The sequence below is a fragment of the Lissotriton helveticus genome, chromosome 4_1, assembly GCF_964261635.1.
Source record: "Lissotriton helveticus chromosome 4_1, aLisHel1.1, whole genome shotgun sequence".
Classification (NCBI taxonomy): Eukaryota; Metazoa; Chordata; class Amphibia; order Caudata; family Salamandridae; genus Lissotriton; species Lissotriton helveticus.
In genome coordinates this window covers 34226132-34240069 of record NC_136063.1, presented here as the reverse complement: position 1 = coordinate 34240069, position 13938 = coordinate 34226132, and the positions used below count along the sequence as shown (strand labels likewise).

General features: G+C 53.2%; 1 protein-coding gene across 3 annotated transcripts in view; it reads right to left on the bottom strand.

Annotated features, from left to right (window-relative positions):
- Positions 1 to 13471, bottom strand: part of LOC144828309 (GTPase IMAP family member 4-like) — a 136483-nt gene extending 123012 nt beyond the window's left edge. Inside the window, exon 1 of one of the 3 annotated variants that reach the window (XR_013610423.1) lies at positions 13350 to 13471. The gene's annotated coding sequence lies outside the window, so the exon portion shown is untranslated. The remainder of the gene's footprint in view (positions 1 to 13349) is intronic. The other 2 variants (XM_078686391.1, XM_078686392.1) reach the window with 2 other exon arrangements.
- Positions 13472 to 13938: the final 467 nt, after the last annotated feature.

Sequence of the window (13938 nt, the reverse complement as noted above, 5' to 3'; positions counted from 1 at the left end):
GGAACCACAGTCTAGGAGGGGGTTTGATATCTCTGAAATCCCGGCAAAGTGGAATGGGAGGGGGAGACCATCGGGTGGTCTAGCAATCTGGGTGGCGTCCCACATTGGGTGCCAGGTGGAAAGGTTGGATACACTCTCACAGGACATTCAGTGTGTGCTCCTCAGATGGCCCGGCAGAAGAACATGGGCCATTGTTAACGTCTACTCACGACCAGTCGCTGTGGGCAATGAATCCCCCACCCTAGTTGAACTCTCATCTTTTCTAGGACAATTGCCAGGTGACCTGAAAATAGTGATGGGAGGGGACTTCAACTGCCACTTCGAACCCCTGGAGGGCCTAATGAAGGGCGCTTTTACTGCCGAGGATGATCACTGGGGAGTTCCACCATCCTCCTCACCTCACCCCAAAGCTTGGTCTCCGTTGGCAGTACAACTTACGTCCCTCACCTTGAACTTTGCACTAAGGGCGTGCAATGGTCGCATCCCTTCTGACACTCCCTCGATGTGCACATTCAACAAAAAGGGCCATGAGTCAAGGCTGGACTACATATTCATAGACATCTCCATGTGGTCCAAAGTTAAAGATTTCAGAGTGGTTACGAGGACAGATAGTGACCACAATTCCCTTTTGTTGGAGATCCAGCATCCAGCCCCTGCAGTAGGGTCATCAACCACTGACTCCGGAGACAAACAGGGGGACATACTCCTCACTACAAGCAGGCGTCGGGTGAAATGGGGGAAGCTGGTTGACAAAGAAGATGCTATAAACAAGTTATATGGCTTAGCACTCCCCAGGTTCCAGGAGGTGGATGCTCTCATTAGCCAACTAAGACCCCCCGATTACAATGAGAGACTATCTGGCATTCACCAGGCCTTAGTGAGGGACCTTGCAGATGTCTTCAACCCGGAGGTACACCCAAGAAGGAAAGAGACCCGTACCCCGACTTGGTACACCTCTACCTGCAGGAAAACCAAAACTGAGCTACTTTCCGCCATCAAAGAAGGTAGTGACAAGGCGAGGGTTGTAGCCCTTAGGAGAGAGTATAAGTTAGCACTGGCCAATGCAAGGGCAGAGTGGGATTGGAACCATTGGTGCGAACTGACTGAAGCCCTTAAATCCAAAGACTCTAGAAAATTTTGGGCCCAGGTAAATAACGGAACAGGGGATCTCATATCCGCAGTGGAACCTAATATTGCCCCCTCTGTTTGGGAGGCCCACTTCGGAGCACTATATCAAGAGACCACTCTATGGCCCGAAGGGATGGTGGTGGAGTCCCACTGTCCTCTGGACATGGCCCTGGAATTCTCCTTAGGTGAGGTGAATATAGCATTGGAGCGCTTAGCGCTGGGGAAGGCACCAGGGTTGGACAAGCTACCCGGTGATCTTTTCAGACACCATCCTGACATCTGGGCCCGTACCTTCTTATCCTCTTTAATGCTATATTAGGAGGTATGGCGGTCCCTTCCTCTTGGTTAGGGGCTGAAATAGTGCTGATCTACAAGAAAGGGTCCCCTTTGAGTCCGGCCAACTATAGGCCAATTAGCCTCATAGATGTCCCCCAAAAGCTTTTTGCGCATCTTATTCTGAACCATCTATTAGACTGGGTAGAGGATAATGACATCATGAGTCCCTTGCAGGCTGGCTTCAGGAAAAACACGTCGACCATGGACCAGATCTTCCGCCTCGTCCTCCTCTACTGGAAGACGGTGAGGATCGAGGGGGGAAGATTGTACATGGTCTTCGTGGATCTGAGGTCAGCCTTTGACCTAGTCCCGCGCAGGAAACTGTGGGAAGTGTTGGAAAAGCTAGGAGTTCCCCCCCAGTTACTTAACATCTTAGCCAGGCTGCATGAGAACAACTATGCGCAGGTCAGGTGTGGGAGAGATGGCAATCTTTCATCCAGGTTCCCTGTCCGTCGAGGTGTGAGGCAGGGTTGTGTCTTGCCACCGACCCTGTTTTGTTTATTCATCAATAATGTCATCTCACACCTGGAAAACGTCAAGGACAACGACGCCCCATGTCTGGCAGGCAGGAGGGTACCGGCAATTATGTTTGCCGATGACACCCTCCTCCTCTCCAAATCCCCCATGGGGATCCAGAGGATCCTGGATGGATTTGGTCTTTTCTGTCGACAGCACGGGTTGGAGGTGAATACAGAGAAGACCAAGTTCATGATCTTCAATCCACCAACTAAAACTAGGCCCAATCCCACCCTGGGGACTGCCAGCCTTGAGAGGGTGTCTACTTTCATATATCTGGGGGTAACATTGCAGGAAAATTTATCTTGGGACCGCCAGATAGTACGATCTAGGGTCAAATTGTCCCAACTGTCGGGCGCAATCCTGAAGGTGGCCAATACTTCTTCCTTCAAGCCCATAAGTCCGGCCCTTGAAACTTACAGGACCCAGGCTAAGGCAGCGGCCATGTACGGCAGTGAGCTATGGGGGTACAAAGCGGGGAAGGACCTATCAATAGTTGAAAATAGCTTTCTAAGGCGCCTATTAGCACTCCCATGTGCTACGCCACTTCAGCCTTTGAGAATGGACATGGGTCTCCCCCCTATTGCAGAGGAGCTTGTGTCAAAGCCAGTGAAGTTCTGGCACAGGCTCTGGTCTACGAACGAACTTCACCACTATAGGGAGGATCTCACCCATGTCATGAGCTTGAACTGTAGTGGCAGAATCCCCTGGCTCGCCTTTGTGAAAAACGAACTGTTCGCCATGAATCTCCGTGACCTCTGGGAGGATCCTGCGCGAGGTTGTCAAACAATCTCGCGCAAAGCCCTGTCACAAATCTACAAAGACAGGTCCCTTGCACACTTGATGGACGCTCAAAACAGCGGCACCTTAACCTCGTGATTTTTAGAATCCAAAAATTCATATGTCTTTGAACCTTTTATGGATTTTATTTTCCCCATCCTGGCGAGGAAATTGTTTGTTCAATGGAGGCTTGGCACACTCCCCATCAACTCATTCACCTGCAAGTGGACCAATGGGGGTGATAAAACATGTCCCTGCTGCAATAACTATGTGGAAGATGACCTCCACATCTTGTTTGTGTGCCCTGCATATCAAAGGCCCAGGAAATATTGGATAGCGCCGCTATGCAAGAACCTAGGGTTCAGAGAGTATGCACAGGCATACAGGATCTTGAAAACCAGCACCCTGGGCCACATTGTGTTCGCTGTATCCAAATTTCTTATGGCTATATGGTTGATTAGAAAGAAAAGCCCTCTGAAGCCCCCTGAACTTTTTTCATTATAATTCCTTCCCTGCTGGGAGAGTGTATTTTATTCAATGTATTTTAAAATAATGTATTTTAATGTATGTAATGTCTTGTACTGCATCTTTTATGGTCTATATGGCCGAAATAAAGAATTTTTGGATTGGATTGGATTGGAGTAAGTTTAGGATTTTGTCTTCAGTTAGTTCTGTGAATCGGGCCTTTAGTGTTTATCTTGAATTAAACAGTGAATCAGTGGATTGCCTAAAAGAGTAGAATATCCAATAATTAGTGCAAAACTATAGATTTTAGCACCATATATTTTTTGTGCTAGTCGTTGTTGGACAGGCCACGTGAAGGGCCGCTCCCCCTCTGCCCGACCAGGCCCGAGCCCGGCCCATCAAGTGTCACACACCACCACTTCACGTTTTCCGTCCCCTCCGGGACCCTTGCCTCTGAACATATCGACCTCGTGGGCCCGATCCACTACCGGCCCGCGCACCCAGCCTGGGCGCCATCTTGGACCCTCCACCACGAGGCCGCGTGGCTCCCGATCGACCCCAACCCTGGGCCTGGCCAGGCCTCAGACATCCCGGCACCACCATCCACCCAGGAGGTGAGCGGACTACTTGGCAGGTCAATGGGAGAAAGAGGTGTCGATGGCTCTCCCCCGCCAGGTACCGCTCGCCCACAACCTCCCCGGGCGCTGGCTCCAACCCCCTGCTGGGTGTCTGGACTCCTTCATCCCGGACCCCCCGACCTCCAAGTGCGAGGGTCCGGACATCAAAGGGCACCAGCCCTATAACTGGGGCAGCTCCAGAGCAGGAAGGCAGTTGTATCTTGGAGTCGAGAGACGCAGAGAAGAACTCATCCTTGACGGGCTATTGGCGCTGCCGTAGTTCTGCCTTGCGAACTATCGTCCTGCCTGCTGGCGCTGCCGCAACCTTCGTAAACCTTCATCGTCGTCGGGACCTGCTGGCGTGGCCGCGGACCGTTTGTAACCACCATCTTCATCGGGACCTGCTGGCTCCGCCGCGGACCGTCGCTTCCTTCATCCATCTCGGGACCTGCTGGCTCCGCCGCGGCCCGTCCATCTAGAACGCCGAGCTCGAGGATTGAGAGCTATTCCATCTATTTGGTAACAAGACTGTCCCGCTACCCCTTTTCCCCATCCAGAGACCAGAATCGAGGGGACCCCTGAGTCCAGACCTCCTTGTATCATTTCACCGTACTTAGAGAATTGCTTATAAAGTATCGTTAAACCTTAACCTGGTGTGGTGTCCGTCTGTGGGGGGGAAGTTACTTGTCTGTACGATCGCTGGAGACGGCTCTCCCCGGAGACCTCTCCCCTTATCCTCGGCCGACCCTCCCGGTCCGTCTAACATTGGTGGCCAGCGGCGCGATCCGAATCACCGCATAATCGTACAGAAAGTAGCTCACCCCACGACGAAATCACGATGACAACCAAAGAAAGCGGATCCACCGAGAAATTTCAGATGGAGAAATTGGACGAGTACAGCCATCGTGAATTAAAACAATTCTGCATCGAACTAGGTATCGCTACCACCGGTCTCAGTACCAAAGATGATTTCAAGCATGCCCTAGAGTCCTGGGCAGAAACCGGGGCCATCGGAACCACCGACCAAAGCATCGCAGCAGTAGAAAAAAACACCACGGCCCCCGAGGAGCAAAGAAAGGGTCTCTCGCAAGACGAGATCCAGGAACGAGAAAAAACACGGCTACATGAGCTAGAAATGGCCCGGCTCAAAATGGACGTTGAACTTAAGTTGGCCGAACAAAAGCTGAGCTTAGAGCACCTGCGTCTCCGAGAAGAAAGAGAGGAAAAACAGAGACAAAGGGAGCTCGAGGAAAAGAGACTGGCATATGAACACGAGCGCAAGTTAGCTGAGATAGACTTACGCAAGCAGAACAAAGAATTAGGAGTGCCCGAGCAACCCCCCACCCCAGGGCCAACAGTTAAGAAGGTACACATCCCCAAGGATGTCGTTCGAGAATACTTCCGAGAGGACGACATCCAGCAATGGTTCAAGGCCTACGAAATCGCTATGACCGCCCACCGGATCGATCGAAGCGACTGGGGAGCCGGTCTATGGGGGAGATTCCTCAATGAAGGCCGCGATGCCCTGCTACAGCTCCCGGACCACCAGATGACCTCCTATGACCACATGAAAGCTGCCCTCCTCACCCGCTATGGGCTCACACCCGAGATGTACCGTCAGAGGTTCCGAGACTGCACCCGCATCCCGGGTACAACTTGGGTGGACTACGTGAACTATTTTAGCCGAGCCTTCGAGGGCTGGATCAAAGGAAGCAATGTCACAACTTACGAACAACTATTCAATCTCATGGTGTGGGAGCATCTATCAAACAATTGCTTCATTGAGCTCCGGCAGCACCTCCTCGACACCAAATTGACTGATCCACGGCAGCTCGCAGCCGAGGCTGACCGGTGGGAAATCACCAGAGTGGGCCGAAATGGATCCTATGAACAGAACCGGAACAACAACGGTCAGCACCGTCCCCGAGGAGGGGGAGGGGGCCAAGGACGAGGAAGAGACAACGCTCCGGTCGCCCCCGCTACCAGCACCACCCCCCCGGCCAACCGGGGCAGCACCCCGGCGCGACCGGGATACAGAGCCAATGTCACGTGTCACCGGTGCCAACGAGTCGGCCACTATGCAAACGACCCAAATTGCCCACAGTACCAGAGCCCAAGACCCCGCCAGGTGGCCGCTGCTGCCCTGGGGGAAGAACAGATCTCCGAGGAACAGGAAGAATATGAGCAAGAGCATCAAGAATGGGAGCCAGCCGCCATGGCTCTAGCATGCTTAGGGGGGAAAGACATGGTCCCGCGGGTCCCCCTACCCGCTAACACCCGGAAGTACAGCCAATGGGTGAGCATCAATGGACGCCAGGCCGAAGCTCTCCGTGACACCGGGGCCAGTGTAACAGCCGTACGCTGTCACCTGGTGACCCCAGAACAGTTCCTACCAAACATTCTCTGCCCTGTCCGTTCAGCCGATAACTCGGAAAGTCTGTGTCGGATGGCCTGCGTCCCTTTCGAATGGGGAGGGGTCTCCGGCATGTTGAAAGTGACGGTCCGGGATGATGCCCCCGTAGACTGCCTCCTGGGAAATGACCTTGAAAGTTCTCCGTGGGCAGCCGTAGAACGAAGAGAACACCTGGGGATGTTGGGCATCCCGGACTGGGCGTGCGTCACCACCCGGTCCATGGCCGCCCGTGCCAACCCCCGACCGGAGGAACCCGAATGGCCGGCGCCTCCTCCCCCAGTCGCCCCAGTCGAAGACACCGACCGTGCCGTCCCCCCAGAACCAGCTCAACCTCCGGACCTCGCTGGCCTCGACCAGTGGCATCAAGAGGGGGGGCCCACTCAGGAGCAGTTTCGACAAGAGCAGAAGACCTGTCCCTCCCTCGAGGGACTCCGCCAACAAGCCCTCGCCCAGAGCGCAGGGGATACCTCCGGAACACATTGGATTTACTGGGACAATGATCTGCTATACAGTGAGCAAAGGATCGCGGAGCTGGGGGCCAGCCGAGTGCTAGTGGTGCCCCTCCGTTTTAGAGACTTCCTGCTAAACCTGGCCCACGATGTCCCCCTGGCTGGACACCTGGGTCAGGATAAAACCTACAGCCGCCTAGTGACCCACTTCTTCTGGCCCAAAATGAGGAATGATGTACTCCAGCATTGCCGATCTTGCCCCACGTGCCAAGCCAGTGGAAAGAGCGGCCGCAAACTAAAAGCCCCCCTGCAAACATTTCCCGTGGTCACCACCCCGTTCGAGAGGGTCGGGATAGACATTGTGGGGCCCCTGGACCCCCGTACAAGACAAGGACATCGGTTCATCCTGGTACTGGTGGACCACGCCACCCGCTACCCCGAGGCTGTTCCCCTGCGAACCGTGACAGCCCCGGTGGTCGGCCGGGCCCTGATGGGGATCTTCTCCCGTGTGGGCTTCCCCCGAGAAGTCGTCAGCGACAGAGGCACAAACTTTATCTCTAAGTATATGAAGTCCCTCTGGCAACAGTGTGGGGTCACCTACCGATTCACGACCCCCTATCACCCTCAAGGGAACGGACTCGTTGAGCGGTTCAACCGCACGCTCAAAGGGATGATTGGGGGGTTGGAAGAGCCCCTCCGTCGCCAGTGGGATGTGCTGCTGCCGTGCCTCCTCTTCGCGTATCGAGAGGTCCCCCAGAAGTCCCTCGGCTTCAGCCCGTTTGAACTATTGTATGGACACCCCGTACGGGGGCCGCTCAGCCTAGTCAAGGAAGGCTGGGAAATGCCCCCTCTAAAGAACCCTCCAGATGTCTTCAAATACCTCCTAACCCTCCGCAACCAGACCCGCCGGTTCAGAGAGCTGGCAAAAGCAAACTTGGAGGCCAGTCAAGAGGACATGAAAAAGTGGTATGACCAAAATGCCTCCTCCATCGAATTTGAACCCGGACAACAGGTATGGGTGATGTCCCCCACCGAACCCTGCGCCTTGCAAGACAGGTGGACGGGGCCCTTCAAAGTAGTCGAGCGCAAGGGTCCCGTCACCTATCTCATCGACATGGAATCTTCACGGAACCCCCTCCGAGTCCTCCACGCTAACAGACTGAAACCCCACTTTGTACGTTCAGAACTCAGCCTCCTGATGGCCACAGACAATGGAGCCGAAGGAGACTCCGAACCCCTCCCTGACCTCCTACGGACTCGGGAGAAAGATGGCTCTGTGGATGGGGTCCGACTCTCGGAGGCCCTCACCCTGGAACAACGCCAAGAATGTCGAGACCTTCTGTTGCAGTTCGCCGGCCTGTTTTCCCTCACCCCAGGTGTCACTTCCTGGTGTGTGCACGACGTGGACACGGGGGACAGCCCCCCTATCCGCCACCGGGCCTACCGCGTACCAGATCGGGTACGGGCCTGCATCCAGGAAGAAATAACCAAGATGCTCACGCTCGGGGTCATTGAGCCCTCAGACAGCCCCTGGGCCAGCCCAGTAGTACTGGTCCCCAAAGCAGCCCCTCCCGGCACCACACCGGAACTCCGGTTCTGCATCGACTACCGGGGCTTGAATGCGGTCACTAAAACGGATGCACACCCCATCCCCCGGGCAGACGAGCTAATTGACCGCATGGGAGCTGCCCGCTACCTCAGTATTTTCGACCTGACGGCGGGCTATTGGCAGATCGGCCTCACACCCCGGGCCCAAGAACGATCTGCATTTTCCACTCCTGATGGCCATTATCATTTCAAGGTCATGCCCTTCGGCATGAAGAATGCCCCAGCAACATTTCAGCGGCTCGTCAATCAGGTCTTGGCCGGGCTCGAAGGATTCAGCGCCGCCTACCTAGACGACATCGCTGTGTACAGCCACCATTGGTCCGACCACCTCCACCACCTCCGAGCGGTGCTACAGGCCCTTCAGCAAGCTGGCCTCACGATCAAGGCCAGCAAATGCCAAATTGGTCAGGGGTCCGTAACCTACCTCGGACACCAGGTGGGAAGCGGCCTGGTGGCCCCTCTGCAGTTCAAGGTTGCCGCCATCCAGTCCTGGCAGCCCCCCACCACCCAGACCGAGGTACGCGCCTTTCTGGGACTCACGGGCTATTACAGACGGTTCGTGAAAGACTATGGTACCATCGTGGGGCCCCTCACAGAACTCACGTCCAAAAATCAACCCAAGAAGGTCAACTGGACCCCAGATTGTCAAACAGCCTTCGAACAACTGAAGGCCGCCATGTGCTCCGCTCCTGTGCTCCAGGCCCCCGACTACAGCCGGGAATTCGTCGTCCAGACGGATGCCTCCGACCACGGCATTGGAGCGGTCCTGTCTCAATTGAACACCGAAGGCCTTGATCAGCCAGTGGCCTTCATCAGCCGGCGACTCCTACCTCGAGAACAACGCTGGAGCACCATCGAGAGGGAGGCCTTCGCTGTGGTGTGGGCCCTCAAGAAGCTCCGGCCCTACCTCTTTGGCACACACTTCCGGGTGCAGACCGACCATCGACCCCTGCAGTGGCTGATGCAGATGCGGGGGGAGAACCCAAAACTACTACGTTGGTCCATCTCCCTACAAGGGATGGACTTCACTGTTGAACACCGGCCTGGGCCAGATCACGCCAACGCGGATGGCCTGTCCCGCTTTTTCCGCCTCGACGAGGAGAGTCCCCAAGAGGATGGGTGACTCTCCCCGCCTTCAGCTGGGGGGTCGCATGTTGGACAGGCCACGTGAAGGGCCGCTCCCCCTCTGCCCGACCAGGCCCGAGCCCGGCCCCTCAAGTGTCACACACCACCACTTCACGTTTTCCGTCCCCTCCGGGACCCTTGCCTCTGAACATATCGACCTCGTGGGCCCGATCCACTACCGGCCCGCGCACCCAGCCTGGGCGCCATCTTGGACCCTCCACCACGAGGCCGCGTGGCTCCCGATCGACCCCAACCCTGGGCCTGGCCAGGCCTCAGACATCCCGGCACCACCATCCACCCAGGAGGTGAGCGGACTACTTGGCAGGTCAATGGGAGAAAGAGGTGTCGATGGCTCTCCCCCGCCAGGTACCGCTCGCCCACAACCTCCCCGGGCGCTGGCTCCAACCCCCTGCTGGGTGTCTGGACTCCTTCATCCCGGACCCCCCGACCTCCAAGTGCGAGGGTCCGGACATCAAAGGGCACCAGCCCTATAACTGGGGCAGCTCCAGAGCAGGAAGGCAGTTGTATCTTGGAGTCGAGAGACGCAGAGAAGAACTCATCCTTGACGGGCTATTGGCGCTGCCGTAGTTCTGCCTTGCGAACTATCGTCCTGCCTGCTGGCGCTGCCGCAACCTTCGTAAACCTTCATCGTCGTCGGGACCTGCTGGCGTGGCCGCGGACCGTTTGTAACCACCATCTTCATCGGGACCTGCTGGCTCCGCCGCGGACCGTCGCTTCCTTCATCCATCTCGGGACCTGCTGGCTCCGCCGCGGCCCGTCCATCTAGAACGCCGAGCTCGAGGATTGAGAGCTATTCCATCTATTTGGTAACAAGACTGTCCCGCTACCCCTTTTCCCCATCCAGAGACCAGAATCGAGGGGACCCCTGAGTCCAGACCTCCTTGTATCATTTCACCGTACTTAGAGAATTGCTTATAAAGTATCGTTAAACCTTAACCTGGTGTGGTGTCCGTCTGTGGGGGGGAAGTTACTTGTCTGTACGATCGCTGGAGACGGCTCTCCCCGGAGACCTCTCCCCTTATCCTCGGCCGACCCTCCCGGTCCGTCTAACAGTCGTGAACTTCAATCTGATTCTTTTTAAATAATTTGGATCTTTTATTGCAAGTCAGATGTTTTTCCAAAAATCCTATTCAATCCTCATTTGAAATAATATGGCAAATTTTCTCTCAGTATAGGCACATGAAGCTGATATTCTTTGTGCCATGGAGGCCGAGTAATGTATATTAAAGTCAATTTGTATAACCATTCTTGTCTTGCAATAAACCCATAAAACTGCTGATGATTAAATCTAATCTCCTTAAGTATATGAAAGAAAATGTCACGGTATATATCTAATCAGATAAAAACTTTTTGGCAATAAATTCATGTAAATAATGTTACAGCAAAGCAAAAACATGTTATGAAGTCAAATCCAACTCTAGAGTTTTTGAGTAAATATTTCTAACTGGTTAAGAAACCTATTTTAACAGCCATCTACCATTGTTGCATATTGAAAGGCGTAAGTATACTGCAACTCTGACAACCATTGGGTCAAGATTCATGGGCGCATAGTTCATTGTGATTTTTGTCTATAGCCCAAACTTGACAAAATTGAGCTGCTTCATAATCAATTGCTTCTAAAGTTGTGAGTACATTGCCTGAATAGACCACAAGATTGTCTGCAAAGGCAGATATTTTCATTCAAGTACAGTTTATAGGGACTGGGACAGTCTGCCTTCTTGCCTTGATGGACTGTAAGTGTGCTTCCAGGTATATGGTAAGTAGGAGAAGTGATTGCGGTCACCCTTTTTGCATGCCACTTTTAATTTTAAAGCTCTGTGATTTCTTGTCCACCATCACTACACTGGTCCTAGGCTGATCATATAAAGCCTGTCACGTGCAATTATTTTACTGAGAAATCCCTGAGCCCTGTTGTTTCTGACCATCCATAAGTATGACCAGGAGACACAATCAAATGCTTTTTCTGCATCTAGCACAGTCTTACAACGACATCAGTGATATAGCATCGCACATATGTACTGTCATGTCGCACCTTGGAATACATTTTAGCTTTAGCCTTTATCAATGAAGTTTTTTAGTAGGACTTGTCTGTCTTATCCATGAAGATTTCAATGTTAAATTATAGAAGTCCTCATAAAGAAATATTTAAACTAATTATAGCCTGTAGACATGGGGTCTATTGTATTATCAGGAAAAACGCCCCACTCTGCGGATGTAACTCAAAAAGGGAAGGTTATGGAACATGTCGAGTCGATCCAGCAGATTGTCACTTATAAGCCAAAAGAACAAAGCAACACTCTAATATTAAATAAATAAAGAACCTGGGTGGTCATGCTTTCAGAAATACACGTGATATACAATATATTGTTCAAGATTTTAATTCAACCTGGTATGCTGCAGAGGCACAGACTCCAAGGATATAGTTGAATGTTTGGAAAATGTGAGAAATATGTGGCTGCCGGAATTACAAAAAACAAAAAATAAATACCCGGATGCCACATTTGACAAAATACAGCATTCGAATGCCTGGATGCAGCATTTATACTAACGGGTATTAAAGAGGCAAATGAGTCTCTTATTAATGGTCAGGCCGCAGGCTTGGATGCTTTTCCAATAGAATTGCAATAAACATTCATATCAGAATTCGTCCCGACAATCCTATTAGTGATCTGCTCTATTGATTCTTTCTCAAGTATCCTTACCTCATGGAATGATACTAAAATTACGAATTTACTATAATGTGTATATTTTTCCCACCATGCCTCCATGTGTGTCAATGGACTTATATCCGCAGCTTTTAAAGTAATCCGTGGGGTAATACAAGGGGACAAGAAGCGCTCTACGAATCTACTGATGGATTGACTGAGTGATTGAAGGTTTTCCAATAGTTCCTTTATGATTTATATCACATTTAAAAAGTTTTCTAGGCTACGAAAGGATAATCACACAGAAGGGTTTGAATATAACATGAAACACGTGATTGCCTCTTTATGGGGATTATATACTTTTTTTATTTCAAACCCAATGACACTTCCCCAGCATTCCTGAAAGAAATCGAAATATTTCATTTTGTCTCAAGTTATGAACTAAATTCAGATAAGAGTGAAATCAGCCTGCTTAACAAACATTGTTTAAAACAGAACTTCATTCATTCTGATTTCAAATGGATTTGGCTGGAAAGTACATTCTTGAGACTGTGGTCTTCCACCTCAATGAGGGGCGCAGTTGAAACCAGTTTAAATGAAAACACTGGTGGCATTGATTAATTGAATACTGGGTGGAATCTCTTATGTCTGTCATGACAGGGAGGCTTCAATGCGTGAAAATGATGTGGGCTTCTAGCATTCTGTAAATGGATGCTGGGCTCAGGGTGGGCGCAATCTGTCGGTTCCTGGAGCCGCTGGTGATGAAAGTCTCACGTGGCCCTGCTCTCCGTGGGACTCTGCAGCTCTGATTCCTGCAGGGGAGGCTGAAAGGCAGAGCCCGCACGGACCGCCCCATGGCGGCTGAAAGGCAGAGCCCGCACGGAGCTCTCCAAGGATGCTGAAAGGCAGAGCCCGCACAGAGCGTCCCATGGAGGCTGAAAGGCAGAGCCTGCACGGAGCGCCCCATGGATGCAAAAAGGCAGAGCCAGCACGGAGCACCCCATGGAGGCTGCAGGCAGAGCCCGCACGGAGCGCCCCGTGAAGGCTGAAAGGCAGAGCCCGCACGGAGTGCCCCGTGGATGCTGAAAGGCAGAGCCCGCACTGAGCGCCCCGTGGACTAGAAGGCAGAATGTAAGAGTGAAGGCAGACCTCTGCAGGGTACAGACTCGTGTGGCTTCAAATGTCAGTAAACCTGCCTCGACCCCCCGCAGCTGGATGCAAGAAGAAGGGTGCGTTGGGTACTCACGCGCCTGGGGTGCGGGGGGCCTGTCCTCGCCTCTGCCTCGGCTCCACTCTCGGATGGATGTGGCTTTACTTGCGCCGGTTTGACTCACAAACACCCCCGCAGTGAGCCCCGCCCACAGGGAGGGCACTGAGAGCACTGCTCCCTCCCTGAACTTTACACCCTCTAGGAATCCTCATAACCAGGACCCGTCAAAGGGAGCCCTGGCCTGGGACGGAGAGGGAGAGGGGCGGGCAGTGAGAGCACTGCTCCCTCCCTGCACTTTACACCCTCGAGGAATCGTCATAGCCAGGACCCGTCACAGCCTGTCCTGGGAGGGAGAGGGGCGGGCACTGAGAGCACTGCTCCCTCCCTGCACTTTACACCCTCCAGGAATACTCAAAACCAGGACCCGTCACAGCCTGTCCTGGGAGGGAGAGGGGAGGCACTGAGAGCACTGCTCCCTCCCTGCACTTTACACTCTCCAGGAATACTCAAAACCAGGACCCGTCACAGCCTGTCCTGGGAGGGAGAGGGGAGGCACTGGGAGCACTGCTTCCGCACTGCACTTTAGACCCTGCAGGATCCTCATAACCAGGACCCGTCACAGGGA